The sequence below is a fragment of the Esox lucius genome, chromosome 2 (assembly GCF_011004845.1).
Source record: "Esox lucius isolate fEsoLuc1 chromosome 2, fEsoLuc1.pri, whole genome shotgun sequence".
NCBI classification, from domain to species: domain Eukaryota; kingdom Metazoa; phylum Chordata; class Actinopteri; order Esociformes; family Esocidae; genus Esox; species Esox lucius.
Genome location: NC_047570.1, coordinates 33,306,924 through 33,326,712, shown reverse-complemented (window position 1 = coordinate 33,326,712; position 19,789 = coordinate 33,306,924).

Sequence of the window (19,789 nt, the reverse complement as noted above, 5' to 3'; positions counted from 1 at the left end):
ACAATACATTTGATGAACATGTATTTGTTTTGTTGTTGTTTCCTGTGTTGTGCGTGCCATAGAATAAGCACATTTGAGAAAAGCAGAATAATCTAGTTTCTTTGAAAATTATTAAATATTGAATAATAATGAGCAAATTTAAAATGAGTATCTGTACATTTTTAAGGTGATTAATAGGTAATTATATCTTGGCCAATCTTTATTTTTCTACTTCGTCTTTTTTAGTTATGCAAGTCTGTTTAACACATTTTTGCCAATTGTAGACTATCCAAATTATGTAATATAAAAATACATTTATATGTACGAATTAATTGTCTATTGTATTGTGATTATTGTTTGAATAATGTTTGAAGTTGGAATTATGTACATTTTATACTGTATGTCTCATTCAGATTTTAAATCACCTCCTAGGTAGGAGTAATGATTCAAATTTAGCTAATGTTAGGTTATCATTATTTTGTAAATAATTGGCATTCTAGTATTATTACAGAATTATTATAAACGATAAAGCTAATATTAAGTACAATATCACCATTATTTGGCCATTCGTGTTGTTACAATGTTACTAAGATCTTCGGCAAATTGAACTTTGTCCTATTTATAAATTAGATGGTGTCACCCCAGATAGTGCTCTTGCCACCCCTTGGCCACCCCATGTCTAAAACTCTGGACACGCCGCTGATTCACTTCACCTGTCAGTGATCATCGTTTTATGGCTGATCGGTGTATATCAATATAATGTGCACATCATGGGTTCAACATGACAGCCAGATGAAATTGTTGTTGAAAGATAGAGCAGTTTACCCTCCACACACCCCCCCTTGGAGGTTAAAGGGTCTAGCCGGTAATAAAAAAGGTCATGGGTTTGAAACCCGAGGTGAACAATCTGTTCTTGTGCGCCAAAGCAAGGCACTTAACACAATTTGTTTTCATGTCACCGTTCATGACACTACCCAACATGCAACAGCTAACAACTGAAAGCTGCTCCTTGCTTTTTACGGTTCAGCCGTCCATCTCCACAGAAAACCTGACGGTCACCACGCGAGCCTTCACGCTTAGTGTATGTGGTATGTACACGTCACAGAGGACAATATAACCATCGCTCTGCGTCACTGTCTGACGCATGCACCTAACAAACACAAACACCGGCATTAGGCGCGCACGCACAAACGCACATTACTCCATGTTTCCCCCTCTCATGAAATGCTGTCTGTGACAGCTTTATGTAGGCTCCTATTGATGGGACTGTCAGAAGCTGTTGTCAACGAATGATTAAGGTGATGCTGTAAACCTTAATGCACAGATGTGTGTGGTACGTACGTGTGCACGTTCGTGCATGTGGGGCCTCTGAAATAGCCTCGCTGGTATCTTGTTCACAGCGATCTATATCGGGAAACCAACATGAGGGTTACATACAGTTCCTTGTTTCTCTGCTCTTCTGCTTTAACCAGAGCATTTCTTAGATGTGCTGCCTCCCGTATTTCGCTAGCTAGTTTGAGCTCTGGGGTCATATCGCCTTCAGGGGAACAGCGACTGAAGCATTGGAATTTTTCCCACATCTCCTCTCATCATTCCACTGGCATGTCTCTTCTGCTGGAGGCTGTTGTGTCATGATCTCCTTCTGTTTCCTACAAAGGCTTCATTCTTTCAACAGCTGATGACACTATTTTGGGTTTACTCAGAATTCATGTGCTGTTGAATTGTACTTCTGATATCCTACCTGAAAAGACACACGGCTGGATTCCAACTAGTTTATTTGAAGGGAGAATTTATTCCAGTTTTTAGAAAAGTTATTTCAAGTAAAAGTAGGCCTGGGGAGAGATATAAATAACTCACTTTTGATTATAGATAAAAAATTACAGAACATATCTAGAATAGAGATTAGGTAGTAGTGGACATAAATTACCAACTGTCACCTTTACCCACTCCAATTCTTTGGACACACAATTAGCATTGTGATTGGAATGGTTTTCTCAGTATTACGAAGAACAGGATGTCCTTCTTTACTGTGACTCACATGCCAACTAGTCTAACTGATGGTGCAGAATGGAAAACTGAAAGAACATGGGATGTTTTATTCAGAACGGAATGGACAAAGAACTGCCTCATTACTGGAACATTGGGTGTGCGACTCTAATTTCCTCAAGGACTGGATAAAACCTAAAATGGCACATTTAACGGTACTGCTGGATTGACCTGGAGCGTGAGGATTGCCAGCTCTATTCAGTTGATGCAGTAATAATGTCCTCTACATATAGGAAACAACCTTTAGGAATGATTGACCAAATTGATGAAATTCAACAATTCGAAAAGATCTGGGAAACCATGCTAAAATATTGAATTTTTTCCGTTAACAACATTCATTTTTGTGATATTTTTTATTGTATATTTTTGTTAGAATTTTTGCCTTTAGAACTGAATTTAATTATATGAAAAACACAACCCAGCACTATTACGACTTCAAACAGCAGTTCTGAGTAGACATATTTGAAATGCTCTGGAAAATACATATATTTTTTAATTAAAAGAGATCAGGTATTGCCATTATTCCCAGGGTGATCTACCAAGGAACAAACTGTCCAAAACTTTACTATCGGTTCTGTTTAGTTTCTGCTCGCTTTCTGCTTTTTTTTGTTGTTGTCAAGCAACGATCGAAAAGTTAGCAACCTACTGCACACAAAGGCTCTAAGAGCGTGAGAGTTGATAAACCTCAGAAATCAATCTTGGGACTGATAGCGGGTTAAGTATCTAGATTTAGGGGTGCTCTCAGCCATCCAAGAGAGATGGTGGAGCGATGTAATCAACATGGGGTCAGTGAAAAGCTCATCTATTACAGGACTGAGTGGAGGCCCATCACCGTGATACTAATGAGCTTTTAAAGGGGCCCACTGAAAGAGGGCTACCAGTGAATTAACTTCAGCCTGACTATAATCCTGTGTGTTTTGAACCAGTCCAAAAGTGAATATCATATTTAAGCCTTATTTGAAAACCTTATATGAACAACGAGTAAAGGGGAAATGGTGCACACACTGAGGGTTTTCTACAACTTTTATCATGGTACATAAGACAAACTTTGGGAAAACGATAGGTTTACAGGAATGTATTTTTGATTTGTTCAACTGCTGTACCAGCTCCTGTCCTTCAGAGAGAGATGGGAGACAGCGGGTCACAAAGCAGAACTTCTGTCCGCTGGAGCTCAAAATTAAACACCAGGGCAGAGCAGTGCGGGCTGGGAAGCAGGAAACAGCTTATGTCATGGGCCAGTAGGAGAGGGCCGCAGGACTTCCCACTTACTGGATAACACTCTGGGCGGAGAATGGGGAGAGAGAGGAGCGAGACTGTGTGTGTGTGTGTGTGTGTGTGTGTGTGTTAAAGCCACTTAAACATGAAGTACCCAGACAAGGTGACCTAGCATCAGTTCTGGACCGGTTCCAACAGACATCTCACTGCAATTTAACAACAGCCCTGCATTAATTTCAAGTCCCAGATTCAGCTCAATCTCACATTATTGGTGTCTGAAGAGCTAGGATGAAGTGTGTGAAATCCATAGCAACATTTGCATAGTGCAAGTTAATAACTTCCGGCCTATCAGGAGAAAGAATTCTCCTGATAGGAGAAGAATATGCCCTGTCTGTCTGTAAATATACTAAATAGCACTCGTTAATCACTTATGTCTTAAAGCTAAAGTTATGACAAGTCTGTACACCTTTTTTATTGTGTCTATGCATTGTTGGCATAATGTTTAGCTGCAGAAGTGATGGTTGTCAATCATATGAAATTTGTAAAGTGCTGTCTTGATCACTGTAATTGTTTTATTAAGTGGAACATTTTGAAATAGCCTACTCTCAAAGATTTTGCACCATCATTGTACATTATAATTGACTGCCTACCAATTGCCTGCTACAGCCCAGGCAATGTCATTGGGTGTTGGTGTATCCTGTACAATACAGTATATCTTGCCAAACCAACATGTCTTTTTTCATGTTATCTTCCCAGTCATCAGGGACAATCAATAATTGAATGTAAAAAAAAAAAGTACAATCTTATTATCTAATTTTCTAAGAAAGAAAAAAGAGACATATTCTTTCCCTGCTTTTATCAAGCTCCTGGTGTGAAAATAGCAGCAGAGGAATATAAATATTTTAAAGAATATGTAAAATTAGAAGGATTTCTAAGGCTCCACTTTGAAGTGTTGTCATGGTAGCTGAGATGGGTTCCCGCACTCCTCCGGTAAGTCACGGAACTTCTAGAATGTCCTTACACATCAGGCTCCCCGCGCCAGCTCCTCCAGTCTGAATGAAGATAAGCTGTATTGTTCTGGGGTTCATGACAGACATAACTAGACAATTCCTCATCTTCTCTCTATGACCCTGTGAAAGTAAAACTGTTTATGATAATCATACGACAGATGGGCTGCGTCGGCAAAAATAAATAAAATAAAGACTGAACAACTTGCATCCGGCTGGGATAAGTAGGTCTGCTATTTTGGGCGGGTAATCATTCTTAGGAGGAAATTGTGTGTCACGGCTAGGCCGATTTCTGGACAGACTTTACCTCAGAAAGAGATGCCAGGAACCCCCATGGAGTCGATCCTTTCCTCTAGGAGGGAGAGGCACACCATGATTTACTGGAACAAGACACCCTCTTTATCTTCTTTTGGGACGTGTAACGTTCACATAGAAATGTACATAAACAGAACTCTCAAAATGATTTTTTCCCCCTATTGCAAATAAGCCTTTCTGATACCAGACTGCCCTCTGTTGTCGACCGCAATTGAAATTAAAAAAGAAATCCTGTTAGAATGCAGGTAGTTGTCTCCACACAGATTTTTTTACCAGCAAAAACCCAAGCCGTTTGACGTTTTTCACATTAAATTAGAAATGTCACCTCACTAAATCCAACTACGGGGCTAAAAGTTCACACATTTCTTTAAGTTTTAAATAACACTTTCACAACCCTACATTCCAATGCTTATCTTTCTCGATAGGGTGATGGGTAAATTAAATTACTTATCTGTCTCAAACGTCATTACTCTTATCTTTCAGTAAGGCGCATATCAAATTAGATTTCCGTTTAACACCACCAGTAGCTTTTTCAATACTTAGCAACACAAGAGATTTGGAGTCTGACTTTTTCACGAGGAAAATTAAGCGTATTAGGCGGATGTCTTCCAGTGCAGAGCAGAACTGATCTCTATTTGATTTGGCTGTGGTGACTCAGCGTGCCTCTGGTACCTTGTTAAAGCTGCTGATCAAGGATCAGCTTAGTACAAACATATTAGACCATTTAAAAGTGACTCTAATAGCAACGTGACAGACGCAGCTGCGCTTTGAAAGTCAGCTCCATGGAGGGCACCACATTGACTGCCCCCCTCTTCAGCTAAAACAAAAAATAACGATCCCTCATCTCAGCATCTCATCTTTAGCGATTCCACCAATAACTGGCCAGTATAATTTAATTTGCACTTATACATGTCCTGAACCGAGAGGTTGAACTAATATGCACCACATCTCTCTTTGAGGATGGGAACAGAGGACCACTGGGCTGCTGGAACCAGCCTGAAACCTGCATCCACCATTTTATTTTACTTCAGTCTGGCCCTTCTCGATCAGGATTCGAGGTAACACTTTCCGATAAGGGTACATGAACTACCATTAACGAAATACAGTAGTTAACATGGACGAATGATGAACAATGACATGAACAAACGGTTTATAATGATAACCCTTAATTTATTAATGATTTGCAAATGCATTAACTAAAAGTGTGTAGTGTCATTTGTTCATGCTGACACAGGACATAAATTTGTGTCGTTTTTTGCAGGAACACAGTTTGTACTGTAATTGTTTAATGTTGATGCAGGACATGCATTCATGTAGCCAGTTGTTTGCATGAATATGTACTGTACATTATTAATAAGGTAATTCAATTGGTTAATATGATTACAGTGCGGCCACCATTATTACTAAGGCAGGCTGGTTACTTGCGTCTTCAAATAGGCGTGACGCGCACAAAATGTATGGTCGCATTTAGGGTTATGTATTGTTTGAAATCGGGAAGCATTACATATATTGAAGGACACCTACTATGGTTGGCCAGTAGGGGGCAGAAAGACGTGGTCGCTTAGCGTTGGGACTGAATTCGATCAAAAATAAACACCTGCGCATTCTGGTAACTCTTGAAGGAGAAGCCATGTTTTATTTCTCATAATTTGTCCTGTTTTCCAGATGGGTAATGTACAAAAGCACACTGGACATTTCGATATTGGGCTGTTAAAGTGTAGGTGGAGAGTTGGAAAGCATAGTAATTTTATAACAATGAGTTAGACTGAAAACCCATTTTGAATGTAAAATGCCATGATGGTGATGCCTTCTTTTGAAAAAAACGAATTTGTTACAGTATGAATATTTTATTTTCTAAAACAACACTCATGACAATATCCCTAGGATTAATATAATATAATTTTGTAATTGTATTGTTTAGGAACTTTGCAGTTGTTGCACTGTAAGGGTTAGCGATTAGCTAGTTCCTGTTAGCTGGCTCCAGTTAGCTGTATGCTAGCTCCAGTCAAATGTTTGTTAGTTTCGGTTAGCACTTTGCTAGCTTGCTCAGCCATAGTATATATTTGTGTTAACATTAAGGTAATTTGCAATTGTCTAATCCTTTTACCAGATTTTACTACACTAGCTGAGCATGAAGGTGTTATACACATAAGTACAACATTACTGCTGTATACGAACTTTGTGAAATGTCTGATGTAAAAAGGGCTTGACAATTACATTTGATTAACTGATTAATGTGACTGTTTATTTTTTTGCATAAGCCTGTTTACACTTAAACTAAAAATACATAACTCATCTCATACAAATTGTCTTTATAGCCTACACTTGGTTATTCCTTTCATTCTTTAAGGGAGGTGCTGTCACTAGTGTTCTAACACCAAACCATTAGTTCATACTCTTTTGGTCCACTGAATAATCATTGAGCCAGAATAAAGCATTAATAAAGGATACCTCACTATTAGGTAATTATTTTGTGTCCCTTTAAGTAATGAATTATTCTACCTTAACAATCACTAACAAATGACCCATTGGTAGTTAAAAACCCTTAATAACTGATACTTCACCATTAGTTAATTATTTTGTGGCCCCTTAAGTAAAGTGATGAATTATCATACATTAATAATCACTAACTAACGACATGAGTTCATGTTCTGTCTCAACATAATCAAATGACAATACACTGTTAGTTAATGCATTTGTAAGTCATTAATAAAGTAGGGGTTATCATTATTAACCATTTGTTCATGTCTTTGTTCATCATTCGTTCATGTTGACTACTGTATTTGTTAATGGTAGTTCATGTATCCTTATCGGAAAGTGTTACCGGATTCCAAATATGAATAAGAATCTTATTCATGAGTGTGGGATTCCACCAGACTGATGAAGTGCCACCATGTGTCAATAATCAGATTAGCTCCACCAGATTAAAGGCCTACGACCACGTGTCAACAATCAGAGTAGTTCCACCGACTAGAGGACTGCCGCCATGTGTCAACATCAATGTGTTTGTCTGTAGTGAACACAAACACACTTCCCTTGTGTGAGTTGGCCCTTTGTGTTTGTTCACACACAAATCCAATGACATGGACTGGCGCCTCATCGACAGAAATCTGTTATTATTCTGTCTTACATTGTCCAATCTTTTTTAGTGCTGGAATGAAACTCTACATTGCGGATGAACTACATTTCCCCTAATTACATAACCCTTTCTATACAGCCTGTGAAGTTTCCAAGGTCACGGACTAGCTAGGCCGCTGAAATATACGTGTATAAACAGAGAGTGGGTTACAGAGCAGATTTCTAGATACTCTCCATTCAGTGTCCTGTGGAGGAGACACTTGTGAACAACCTCCGCTAGTTTTGCAGGGTTTGTGGGAGCTGCAGTGCTGCAGGATGGTGTTTGCCATTTGATAGTTGTAGAGAGTGTGTAACATCATTCTGTGCCATGGATGGGACAACTGGATAAAATGAAAATAATACGATAGACTGATAGTATCCAGCATGTGTTTCGTCATTCTGGTCCTCCTTGGGGAATTTGTTATTGTCTTTTAAAAGGGAGAAGTCGTTGTGAATTAAACATACATGATCCAATGTCATGTTTAGATTTAGAGGGTTAACAGCCTGTGGTATGGAAATGGTTATTGGATCTGTGGTCTTGGGGCGGAGATATAATAATGAGGGGCGGAGATATAATAATGAGGGGCGGAGATATAAGGGATCAGGACAATCTAGGATGTTTTATTTTTAGCCCGCTTCATTGGCCATCATAGATTTAACTTTAACCTCATTTAGGATACTGCTGATGTTCCCTCCTCAAATAAATAACCTGGAGCATCTCTCGTCGGACCGGGCTTAGTTGTGGATCAGCTCAGAGAAAAACAGACAGATATCCAGTGGGGAGAACAAGTATTTGATACACTGCCGATTTTGCAGGTTTTCCTACTTACAAAGCATGTAGAGGTCTATAATTTTTATCATAGGTAGATTTCAACTGTGAGAGACAGAATCTAAAAAAATCCAGAAAATCACATTGTATGATTTTTAAATAATTAATTTGAATTTTAGAGATAAGTATTTGATCACCTACCAACCAGTAAGAATTCCGGCTCTCACAGACCTGTTAGTATTTCTTTAAGAAGCCCTCCTGTTCTCCACTCATTACCTGTATTAACTGCACCTGTTTGAACTCGTTACCTGTATAAAAGACACCTGTCCACACACTCAATCAAACAGACTCCAACCTCTCCACAATGGCCAAGACCAGAGAGCTGTGTAAGGACATCAGGGATAAAATTGTAGACCTGCACAAGGCTGGGATGGGCTACAGGACAATAGACAAGCAGCTTGGTAAGAAGGCAACAACTGTTGACGCAATTATTAGAAAATGGAAGAAGTTCAAGATGGCGGTCAATCTCCCTCGGTCTGGGGCTCCATGCAAGATCTCACCTCGGGGCCATGTATCGTGAGATCTTGGCCAACAACCTCCTTCCCTCAGTAAGAGCATTGAAGATGGGTTGTGGCTGGGTCTTCCAGCATGACAACGACCCGAAACACACAGCCAGGGCAACTAAGGAGTGGCTCTGTAAGAAGCATCTCAAGGTCCTAGAGTGGCCTAGCCAGTCTCCAGACCTGAACCCAACAGGAAATATTTGGAGGGTGCTGAAAGTCCGTATTGCCCAGCCACAGCCCCAAAACCTGAAGGAACTGGAGAAAGTGGGCCAAAATCCCTGCTGCAGTGTGTGCAAACCTGGTCAAGAACTACAGGAAACGTATGATCTCTGTAATTGCAAACAAAGGTTTCTGTACCAATTATTAAGTTCTGATTTTCAGATGTATCAAATACTTATGTCATGCAATAAAATGCAAATGAATTACTTAAAAATCATACAATGTGATTTTCTGGATTTATGTTTTAGATTCCGTCACTCACAGTTGAAGAGTACCTATGATAAAAATTACAGACTTCTACATGCTTTGTAAGTGGGAAAACCTGCAAAATCAGCAGTGTATCAAATACTTGTTCTCCCCACTGTAGCAAGCCGACCCATTTCCGTCTTTATGCATCCAAGGAAGTGAGAATTAGTCAGGTGATCTATTAGTGAACACCTGGATCTACTCTATGATTGTGATTGATTATTATTGATTAGTTCTGGTGCTCTTTGTAACACTATCATAACACACAGGTTGAAACATTCATAACTATATCAACAAACCATTTTATTTCTCTCAGTCTTGACAGAGAATAGGATGGCTATTTCGTGCGGCGATATCACAAGTATTTAATACCAACCACGGCTTATGATAATTGATTAATTGATTCCCTGTTAAGCTCCTCAATATTCCTTAATACTCGCCCCTGCTTATCAGCTGCTTTCTCTCTAAGTCATCTAATTTAATGCAGAAACACTCTCACCTGGGAGGTGTCTGTGCCTGAGCGTGACGGTGTCGTGGGGGACAGTATTTACTGCCTCTCCGCAACACTGTCTCCTGCTGTGTTTATGCAACTGCTGCAGCAGCGCTAGCTTTGAAGCCGGGAGAGAGAAAGAGAGAGAGATGGAGAAAGAGATGGAGGGAGAGAGAGAGATCAGTGAACACCAAGGGAGATACAGTGAGAGAGACCACCAGTATCTTCTGCTGGGAAGAGTAATGACACGATCACACTAACAGCAGGAGGGCATTTCCATACATCAGAAAAACACAACGCTGGCTGAATGAAAGATCTGTTTTTGTTGTGTTGTGCAAATTGCATCAGGATTTTTTTCCCCTCAGAAATATGCATCCTAATGTGAATCAGTGTTAAAACAAATAGTTTGTACCGGCTGTATAGAATCTTATTTGGATTAGAGGACCCGGTGTTGTTCCTCCTATGTGGTAGTATAGTAAGTTCAATATTGTTTCCATAGAAACAGCAATGTTGACCTTTACGACCCCGCTATTTGATGCTTTTTTATATCTTGTTCGGAATGTGTATTTGTCCTCTTTCTCTGGAATACTTTCACTTCCTAGCATGTTTATTGTGATATAAGATGTGAATTGCTTTTCGTCATGAATTCATGTAAAAACCTTGAATTTAACTAGAAGGATCTTCAAAGATTACGCTCTCACACCGCACAGAGGATACTACTGACAAGGTTTTGTGGCATTTTAAAAGGCTGCATACCGTAGGTCCCTTCAGAAAGTTCAGATAGATAATGTATATTAAAAGGAGAAGTGCTGCAGGGGAGTGATATGTCAGCCAATACCTTTTTTGTGTTGCCTGGGAGCATAATATGGTGGAATGAGTCTTTTCCGGTGGCCAAGTTCTCGCTTGCTTAAGCACCTATTGATAATTTAAATTCAATTAGGTGCAGGGCGATAAATCTAGCCAGGACTAGGGGGAGGAGCGGCAGAATGTCTTACACCTGAGAAACCGTGGAAGGGAAATTACTTTTTAATACAGCAACGATTACACGTGGTGTGTTTATGTGTGTGTGTGTGTGTGGGTGTGGGTGTGTGTGCGTGTGTGTGTGGGTGTGTGTGCGTGTAGAGAAGAGGTAAGGTGCTAAGGGAAGACTGTTACTGAAAATGTGTGGATGACTTCCTTCCTTCCTGCCTGTCTGCATGTCATTCTATGAAAAAAAAAAAAACAATATATTCACTGCAAATATTTTTTTTTAATCTGTTATGATCAAAGTAAATGAAAAATAAAGGCCACAGGGCTGTGAACTCGAAATTAAACTTGTTGTAAATTGTACGCAGTATGGATACTGCCATGAATAACTGCATATTTGATATAATCATATCTACAAAGCCTGATTAATGAATTATGCTCAAGACAAATTAGAAAGTAGCATATTGTCAGAGGAATCTTACAACACCAGCTTAGAAGCATGGTCATGAACCACATGGAGCTCAAAAGAGGTCTGATTTGTTGTTCACAAAAAAAATAATCCAAGCTCGGCCAATCTCTGCAGTAAATCTAATGCCATCGCCGGTACAAAGACTAAAGGGATTTGTAGCGTTTATGTACATATGCTCCTATTTAAAACACCTCCCAGCATAACACCTTGAACGACTTGAAAGATTTTTTTATTCTGGTGACTGGAGATGCGAGATAACACACTATCACATTTCATAAAGATTATGAAACAACTACCTTCCCTCCAAATAACCAGTAGATGGTATGGAGGCTCGTCATGACAACGCTTACATTGTGTTTAGATCTCTCCAAGGTGCACGCTGCACCATCAGATTAATGCAATGTCTTCCGAAAATTTATTCCTATAACTGCAAAGACGCAAAAGCAATTTTCCTCACTCAGAAGTTGTCACATCTTTTATATTCCTGCAAAGAATTAGGCTGCTTCGTTAGGCCCATTGGGCCAAGTTTCGAGTGCTGATTAGGCTGTAAATTGCAGCTGAAACCCTGGGGCAAACCACCTGCAGGACAAAACAACGGCCGCTGGCCAGTCACCCTGAGTGACCTGTGATGCAGAGCTCTGTGTGTAGGCCCAAGAAAAATCCAAGCCAGGCAAATCTGCATTCTAATGATACTGTTTCCCGCTCCACTTCATTGTCATTCGCCTGGGGGCGATGAAGGGCTTGATTGGTGAAAGTACACGGATTGTCAGCTCTTTGATCTTTTTCATCTGAGTTCTTGTGAATCATTGGGGTTCCAACCAGGGTATATTTCCAGGCCACCAGACTGTGCTAGCTTGGTTAGCCAAAGCCAAGGCGTAAACAAATGGAGCTAATGCAGTTCAGGTCTCGGTTTAAGATATTCTGTAAAATCGGAGAGACCAATGATACAAAATAAATCATCCTTTATACACTCTTTTACAAAGATAGTTCAACATCACAGCAAGATAAAGAGAAACCAAGTAGCGGGTTTATAAATAAAGCACATCTAAGGTACTGTTGCTTCCATCAGCATGACCGTGTATCCCCCTGAGTATTAAACATTCCAGTTCCCCCGAGAAGGGCCATTTAAAACCAGCAAGCTTTATCTGTCACTTCATCTTCAGAAATGGGTCTCCAGGTAGGTCGACAGGAATTCACTTCCTGGTCGTCAATAGATGGGAATTAATATGGATACACTGTGATCAACTGGACATCCTCATCAACTGGACATCCTCATCAACTGGACATCCTCATCAACTAGACATCCTCATCAACTGGACATCCTCATCAACTAGATATGCTTATCAACTGGACATCCTCATCAACTAGACATCCTCATCAACTAGACATCCTCATCAACTAGATATGCTCATCAACTGGACATCCTCATCAACTGGACATCCTCATCAACTAGACATCCTCATCAACTGGACATCCTCATCAACTGGACATCCTCATCAACTAGATATGCTTATCAACTGGTCATCCTCATCAACTGGACATCCTCATCAACTGGATATCCTCATCAAGTAGACACCCTCAACAAGTAGACACCCTCAACAAGTAGACACCCTCATCAACTAGACACCCTCATCAACTAGACATCCTCATCAACTGGACATCCTCATCAACTAGACATCCTCATCAACTGGATATCCTCATCAAGTAGACACCCTCATCAACTGGACACCCTCATCAACTAGCCTCCCTCATCAATTAGACACCCTCATCAACTAGACATCCTCATCAACTGGACATCCTCATCAACTGGACATCCTCATCAACTGGACATCCTCATCAACTAGATATCCTCATCAAGTAGACATCCTCATCAACTAGAAATGCTCATCAACTGGACATCCTCATCAACTGGACATCCCCATCAACTGGACATCCTCATCAACTACACATCCTCATCAACTAGATATGCTCATCAACTGGACATCCTCATCAACTGGACATCCTCATCAACTGGATATCCTCATCAAGTAGACACCCTCATCAACTAGACACCCTCATCAATTAGACACCCTCATCAACTAGACATCCTCATCAACTGGACATCCTCATCAACTGGATATCCTCATCAACTAGACACCCTCATCAATAAGACACCCTCATCAACTAGACATCCTCATCAACTGGACATCCTCATCAACTAGACACCCTCATCAACTGGACATCCTCATCAACTGGACATCCTCATCAACTGGACACCCTCATCAACTGGACATCCTCATCAACTGGACATCCTCATCAACTGGACATCCTCATTAACTAGACATCCTTATTAACTGGACATCCTCATCAACTAGATATGCTCATCAACTGGACATCCTCATCAACTAGACATCCTCATCAACTAGACATCCTCATCAACTGGACATCCTCATCAACTGGACATCCTTATCAACTGGACATCCTCATCAACTAGACATCCTCATCAACTGGACATCCTCATCAACTGGACATCCTCATCAACTGGACATCCTCATCAACTGGACATCCTTATGTATCTATGTTTAGTAGTGACTTTGAGAATGGAATCATGGTCACATTGCCGTTAAAATAAATTCACAGTTGTGATTCCGTTTGGGATTATTTTCTGCGTATATTTTAGCCTCCATTCAAAAGCCTGACAGCAGTAGTGCGGTACTTCTTGAATAAAGGAAATCAGATCACATAACGTGGAAAGTTCAGCACTGAATTATCAAACAAACTGAAAGAGGGGACAGATTTTTTTCAGGATAGCAAAAGATACAAGCTTTTGCAACAAAAATATCTGCTGCCCTGACTATTATTCACTCTGAATTATGTTTCGCCTCAGCATTATAAAGTGCCCACCCATTCCTATTGGCAGAATTATGCCAAAGGAGCATTTCGGCTGGCGACTTGATGCCTGGTCTTCGTATCGGCAGCATGCATTTTTATGGAGCCACAATGGGTTGCCCCACTAATAAGATTTATCTGGATCAATTTCACGTTCATTTCATCCTGAGGTTTACTGTTTTATGCGTCTAATAAATCCACTCCTACCTCCAATTCCCCTAGCACAGAGAGAACAGGCTTAATTCAGAAATGCGGGAATGAGAGTTGGATTTTCATCGTGCAGCCTGTCACACTGGGGCCCAAACATGACTGGAAATAAACAGTAGAATTTGTCTCCATGCAACACAATAAGAAACTATACAATTAAGTATTTCTTAGAATGAAAACACTGTATTTTTCAACTTAACTTGTAGCCTCACATAACTAATTTGTAGTCTCACATGCATACCTGTAGAGAAATGGTTAACGTAGTTAAAATATTTTGTCATGGATCATGATGAAAATGATAAAACACAAATACACACTTAACTCTAACAGATGCCTAGTCATAATTACCTAATTATTTCTCATACGGGGAATGTAATACTTGGACTGATGGATGCCTCTCACTGGGGAGTTTGGGTGGTTTATGTGATTCATAAACCATAGAGCCTAATCACAACCCCTCTTCTGTGGTGTGAATTCAAACAGCTGAAACAGGGAAGTGGATGGATGACAAACCACAGGATCTTTTAATGCAGACTTGCATCAAATCAATCAATCAAATGTATTTTATAAAGCCCCTTTTTAAATCAGTTGTCACAAAGCGCTTTTACAGATACCTAGTCGGAAACCCTGAAGAGACATCAACAACAAGAATTTACAAAAAGTGGCAAGGAAAAACTCAGTAGGGTTGGAACCTAGGAAGAAACCTAGAAGTGAGCCAAACTCTGAAGGGTGGCCAATCATCTTCTGGCTGTGCTGGGTGAAAATTACAAGAGTACATTCCCTTGTTGGGCACCATCAAAGTTTTTCCATGTTCAGCTGACCAGCAGGTCTGTAAATACAGATTGACTGCGTCCACAGTCTTTAGGCAGAACCCAGATCAGCTGCAAAACCAGATGGACGAGGACAGGGACAACCAGGTGGGCTGTGGGCAGCAACAGCTAGAATCATCAGGCAGTAACTAGATCAGCAACACAACCAGGAGGACTTTGGACAGGGACAGTTAGTGGTCGTCAGGCCAGGTAGTCCTGAGTTGTGGTCCATGGGCTCAGGTCCTCCCAAGGTCCAAAAGGACACCAGAAAAATGTGATTAATTAGTGCGTACCTTGGATCCTGAAGGGTAATTCAGACTGACCTTAGTCTCCCAGTACAATACTACTGAAGCATAAGACTTGGGACTGAGACAGGGGTCCGAACATACTCTCTACTGCAAACAACCAGTTGCGGTGGCAAGTAAATAAAGGTATTATTTGAGATAAAGGCATGTACAGCAGATGAAATGTTTGCAAAATACATTTTCAGCTGATGAAACGTTTCTGACATATTTGCTGGAGGACGAAAAGTTCATTTTCGGCTGATGAAATGTCGGTAAAACATATTTGCAGGCGGTCCATTTATGACTGAAGAAACTTTTACAAATGTTTTTCATTTTAGTACGAGCAGTCCTAAAATACTAAATCTCATCCCATCCCTGGCACTGCCTGGCAGACTATCCAAGTGAGGGCCCCAAGACTTTGTATTACTCCATGTTGCTGCTTCTTTTAATTATCAAGCTCAACACAAAGTATCCCTTAATTACCAAAGCGGGATGCGTTTGCCTTTAATGTGCTCGTTAGAAGAGACATTGAGATTGAAAAAAAAACACACAAAAAACAGCAGAACAAATTACTTGTGTCCCCAGTTGAGATAAGCAGTGTTATTGAGCGACCGGCTCTGTTTTTTTCCCAGACAGGGATCATGTGTAATGGCTTCTTTTTCTGGAATCAGCAAAGCTAATTTGCGAGGTAATTTAGGTGAGGAGATAGAAGACGCTTAAAATGAAGTACCAGTATGTCTTCTGCTGGTACAATGGGACACTGAGACGTGTGAGCACTTGCAAAACAAGAACAATTCGTTGTTGAATAGGAATGTGGCAATTTTTCACTTTGGATGGAAGAATTTACTACTTACTACGACTAGAATGCCACCAGTCAATACAGGAATGGAACAAACAAGGCCTGATCCGTGACCAGACTCCAAACCATGACGGGGTCCGAGTTGGCTTCTATTAAACATACAGTACATTCTTACTCAGCGCTTTTGAAAATCAGGACGATCCGGACGAAAAATGTGAGCAAAAGAAACGAGTGACCCGGGGGTTGGGACACTTGAAAAGAAATAAGAAATATTTTATAAAGTTTCATATCCTTGAATCCTTTTCAAAGCAGAGTGGGAAAAATGTCTTGCTAAAATGTTATAAGCTTACGTTAACAAGTACAGCTCAGTATACACTGGACATGTTCTCTTGTTTTGGACATCAGACGCTAGACTATTTCATTGTGTGCAAAGCATCTGTCCCAAATGACTGCAAACGTGGCACGCATTGTTGGAACAACACGTTTGTTTTTGTCTTCTCTCAGTTCACCGGGCGTGCTGCGACGCGGGAGGCTTGTCGGCTCTTTAGAAAAGCTCATACATTCATAATCACCCTGTTAATAATTGTATCAAAGTTTGGCGCACTCAGGGGTGTTGTATGTGGACGGATTTACATATGAACATGCATATTCAAATGCCGGCGGCTGGCACTGGGCTGCTGCTTTTGCAACGTTGAATAATCCACACTTTATTGGTCAGTCTCCCAGGACCCCCCTTCATTACGACACCTTGTGTTTGTTGATTAACAGGGCTCTTCCTCGGGGGTTAATAGCAAATTTGCAAGTTTCCTTGCGTGCCTCAGTGAATCTTTGTCCCCGTGTCCTGGCACTTCTAATGAACCTTCCAGAAGCCGACGCAACCGCCAATCATGAACCCGACACGGCACCTTTTTAGTTCAGTTACGCCCTGCAGGCCCTTGTTCTTACCCAATACCCACGGCCTTCATGTTGAGTGGTGAGCAGGCTGCATTTCCATACAGATTGCATTTGTCTGTGCTTGGCTATGGTTGAGTAATGAGCGCAGCGAGAAGAAAAGGACGCTGCTCATTTCCGGATACCTGAATGCAGTCATATTCAATTCAGCATCGCATCATTCTCATAAAGGACTCATTCTGCCACTGTCACCAAAGGGGCCCACCGATTCAGTACGAGTGTTCCACGCGGTCTGTGGAATTTGGATGTTTTCTGTACACTGTGCAATTCGATGCGAGAACCTGAAATGCACGTTGGTATTTGTTTAACTTTTTTTCCAAAATATCTGCTCTTCAGTTTTATTGGAATTGCAGAGTCTTTTTTATTTGATTTAATAAAATGGTCCCTCCACAAAATAAGAGTGCATTTTGACATCATGGCATTGCCCCAATGCTGCATGCCCAGGGAAGGGGGAGTAACTTCCCACACTTGCGCATTAGGAGGAGAACACATTAACCAGCCAACAATCGTGACTGAGCTTGCAGGCGCCCAACCTACAAAAACGAGTTGCTAAGTGTGCAACGAGGCAAGGCTTCTCCTGCCCGGGTCTGTACTAACCATATTTTCAGTTACATAATGTATGCAAGGCCTCCTGGGTATTGTCAGTAGGATTTAAGCCCCTTGTCTCAATTACACAGCGCCATTTTGTAGCTACTCATGTTCATTATTCGAACACATTTATGTTTGATTTTCTTTCTTTCCCTCTCCTTTATTTATCATTGTCTTGGTGGCCTATTTTCTTTTTTTCTTTGTGAGTATGAAAAACACCAAAGAAGCCCTGACCTGTATAACCAGATAAGTGATCCATAAAAATAGCTGATCTGAGTGGCGATGGCTCATTCCCCGATTCCACATCTCACATTCATTCTAATTATACCCAGGCTGTCCCCACATCCACTTTAAGAGGAGTTTCTTTGTCAGAGATCCTGTCAGATCTGCCTCTCCATGATAAAGTGGAAAGAGGCTCTGCATTCTGCACTGCCAGAGAGATGCTTCACACACATCTGGAGATTGAGGCTGCCTGTCTGGCCTGTAGATCTGTGACAAACAAAACACAATCCAACACATTCATGCATGTGCACACACATACACACACACACACACGTTTTTCTATGCTGGTGTGCCCCAGAAAAAGCTTAGTCCAATCTCCAACCACAACCCTAACCTAACCTTTATGCCTGAATGTAACCTAGTCTGTACTGCATACATTTAAAAGTGACCTAACTGTGATTTTAACATTATGCCAAACTGTAAGATTTTTTAAAAACCTAATCCCTGACCTCAGACACATGTGGGGAGGACTGCCACACATCACAGAATACAAAGGGAGAAATAGCGATGACGCTCAACACCTTTTTCACTGCCACTCTGCTGCCCCCCCCACCCCCCATGAATTTATGAATTATTACAATTTGTACTCTTAATACGTTCACCCAGCACAGCCAGAAGAAGCCTGGTTCCTCTCTAGGGTTCTTCCTAAATTTTGGCCTTCTTAGGGAGTTATTCCAAGCCACTGAAATTCAACACTACTGTTCTTCCTTGGGGTTTAAGGCTGGGTGTTTTGTAAAAAGGGCTTTATAAATAAATTTGATTGATTGATTTGATCGATCAACTAGCGGAGGTTTTCACCTCCATATTCATCCTTTCCCTGTCTCTGTCTGTAGTCCCCTCCTGCTTCAAACAGACCACCATCGTCCCTGCACCGAAGAAACCTTCCATCACCTGCCTGAACAACTACCGACCTGTAGCACTGACCTCCACCTTCATGAAGTGCTTCAAGCGGCTGGTCAGAACTCACATCTGCTCCACCCCCCCAACACCTTGGACCTCTTTCAATTTGCATACCTCCCGATAGATCTATAGACGATGCCATCGCCCTGATGACGCACACCATCGTCTCCCACCTGGAAACACATACGTAAGGATGCTGTTGGTGGACTACAGCTCTGCATTCAGCACTATTGTGCCCGCCAAGCTTGTTCCCAAGCTGAAGACCCTGGGACTTAACACTTCCCTCTGCAATTGGATCCTGGACTTCCTGATGGGCAGACCCCAGGTGGTGAGAATGGGCAATCTCACCTCCTTTGCACTGACCGTGAGCACTGGAGTCCCCCAGGGTTGCGTACTCAGTCCCCTCCTGTACTCACTGTTCACACATGAATGCGTGGCCACACACAACTCCAACATCATCTTAACATTCGCAGACGACATCATCTCCAACAACTACAAGTCCGCTTACAGAGAGGAGGTAAGCAACCTGGCTACACAGTGCCAGGACAACAACTTCTGTCTCAACGTCTGTAAGACTAAAGAGATGATCGTGGACTTCAGGAAGTGGCGAGGGTGGGGGGTGGGGATCATGCCCCCATACACATCGATGGAGCTGAAGTGGAGAGAGACTCAGAATTCAAGTTTCTCTGTGTGTTCATCA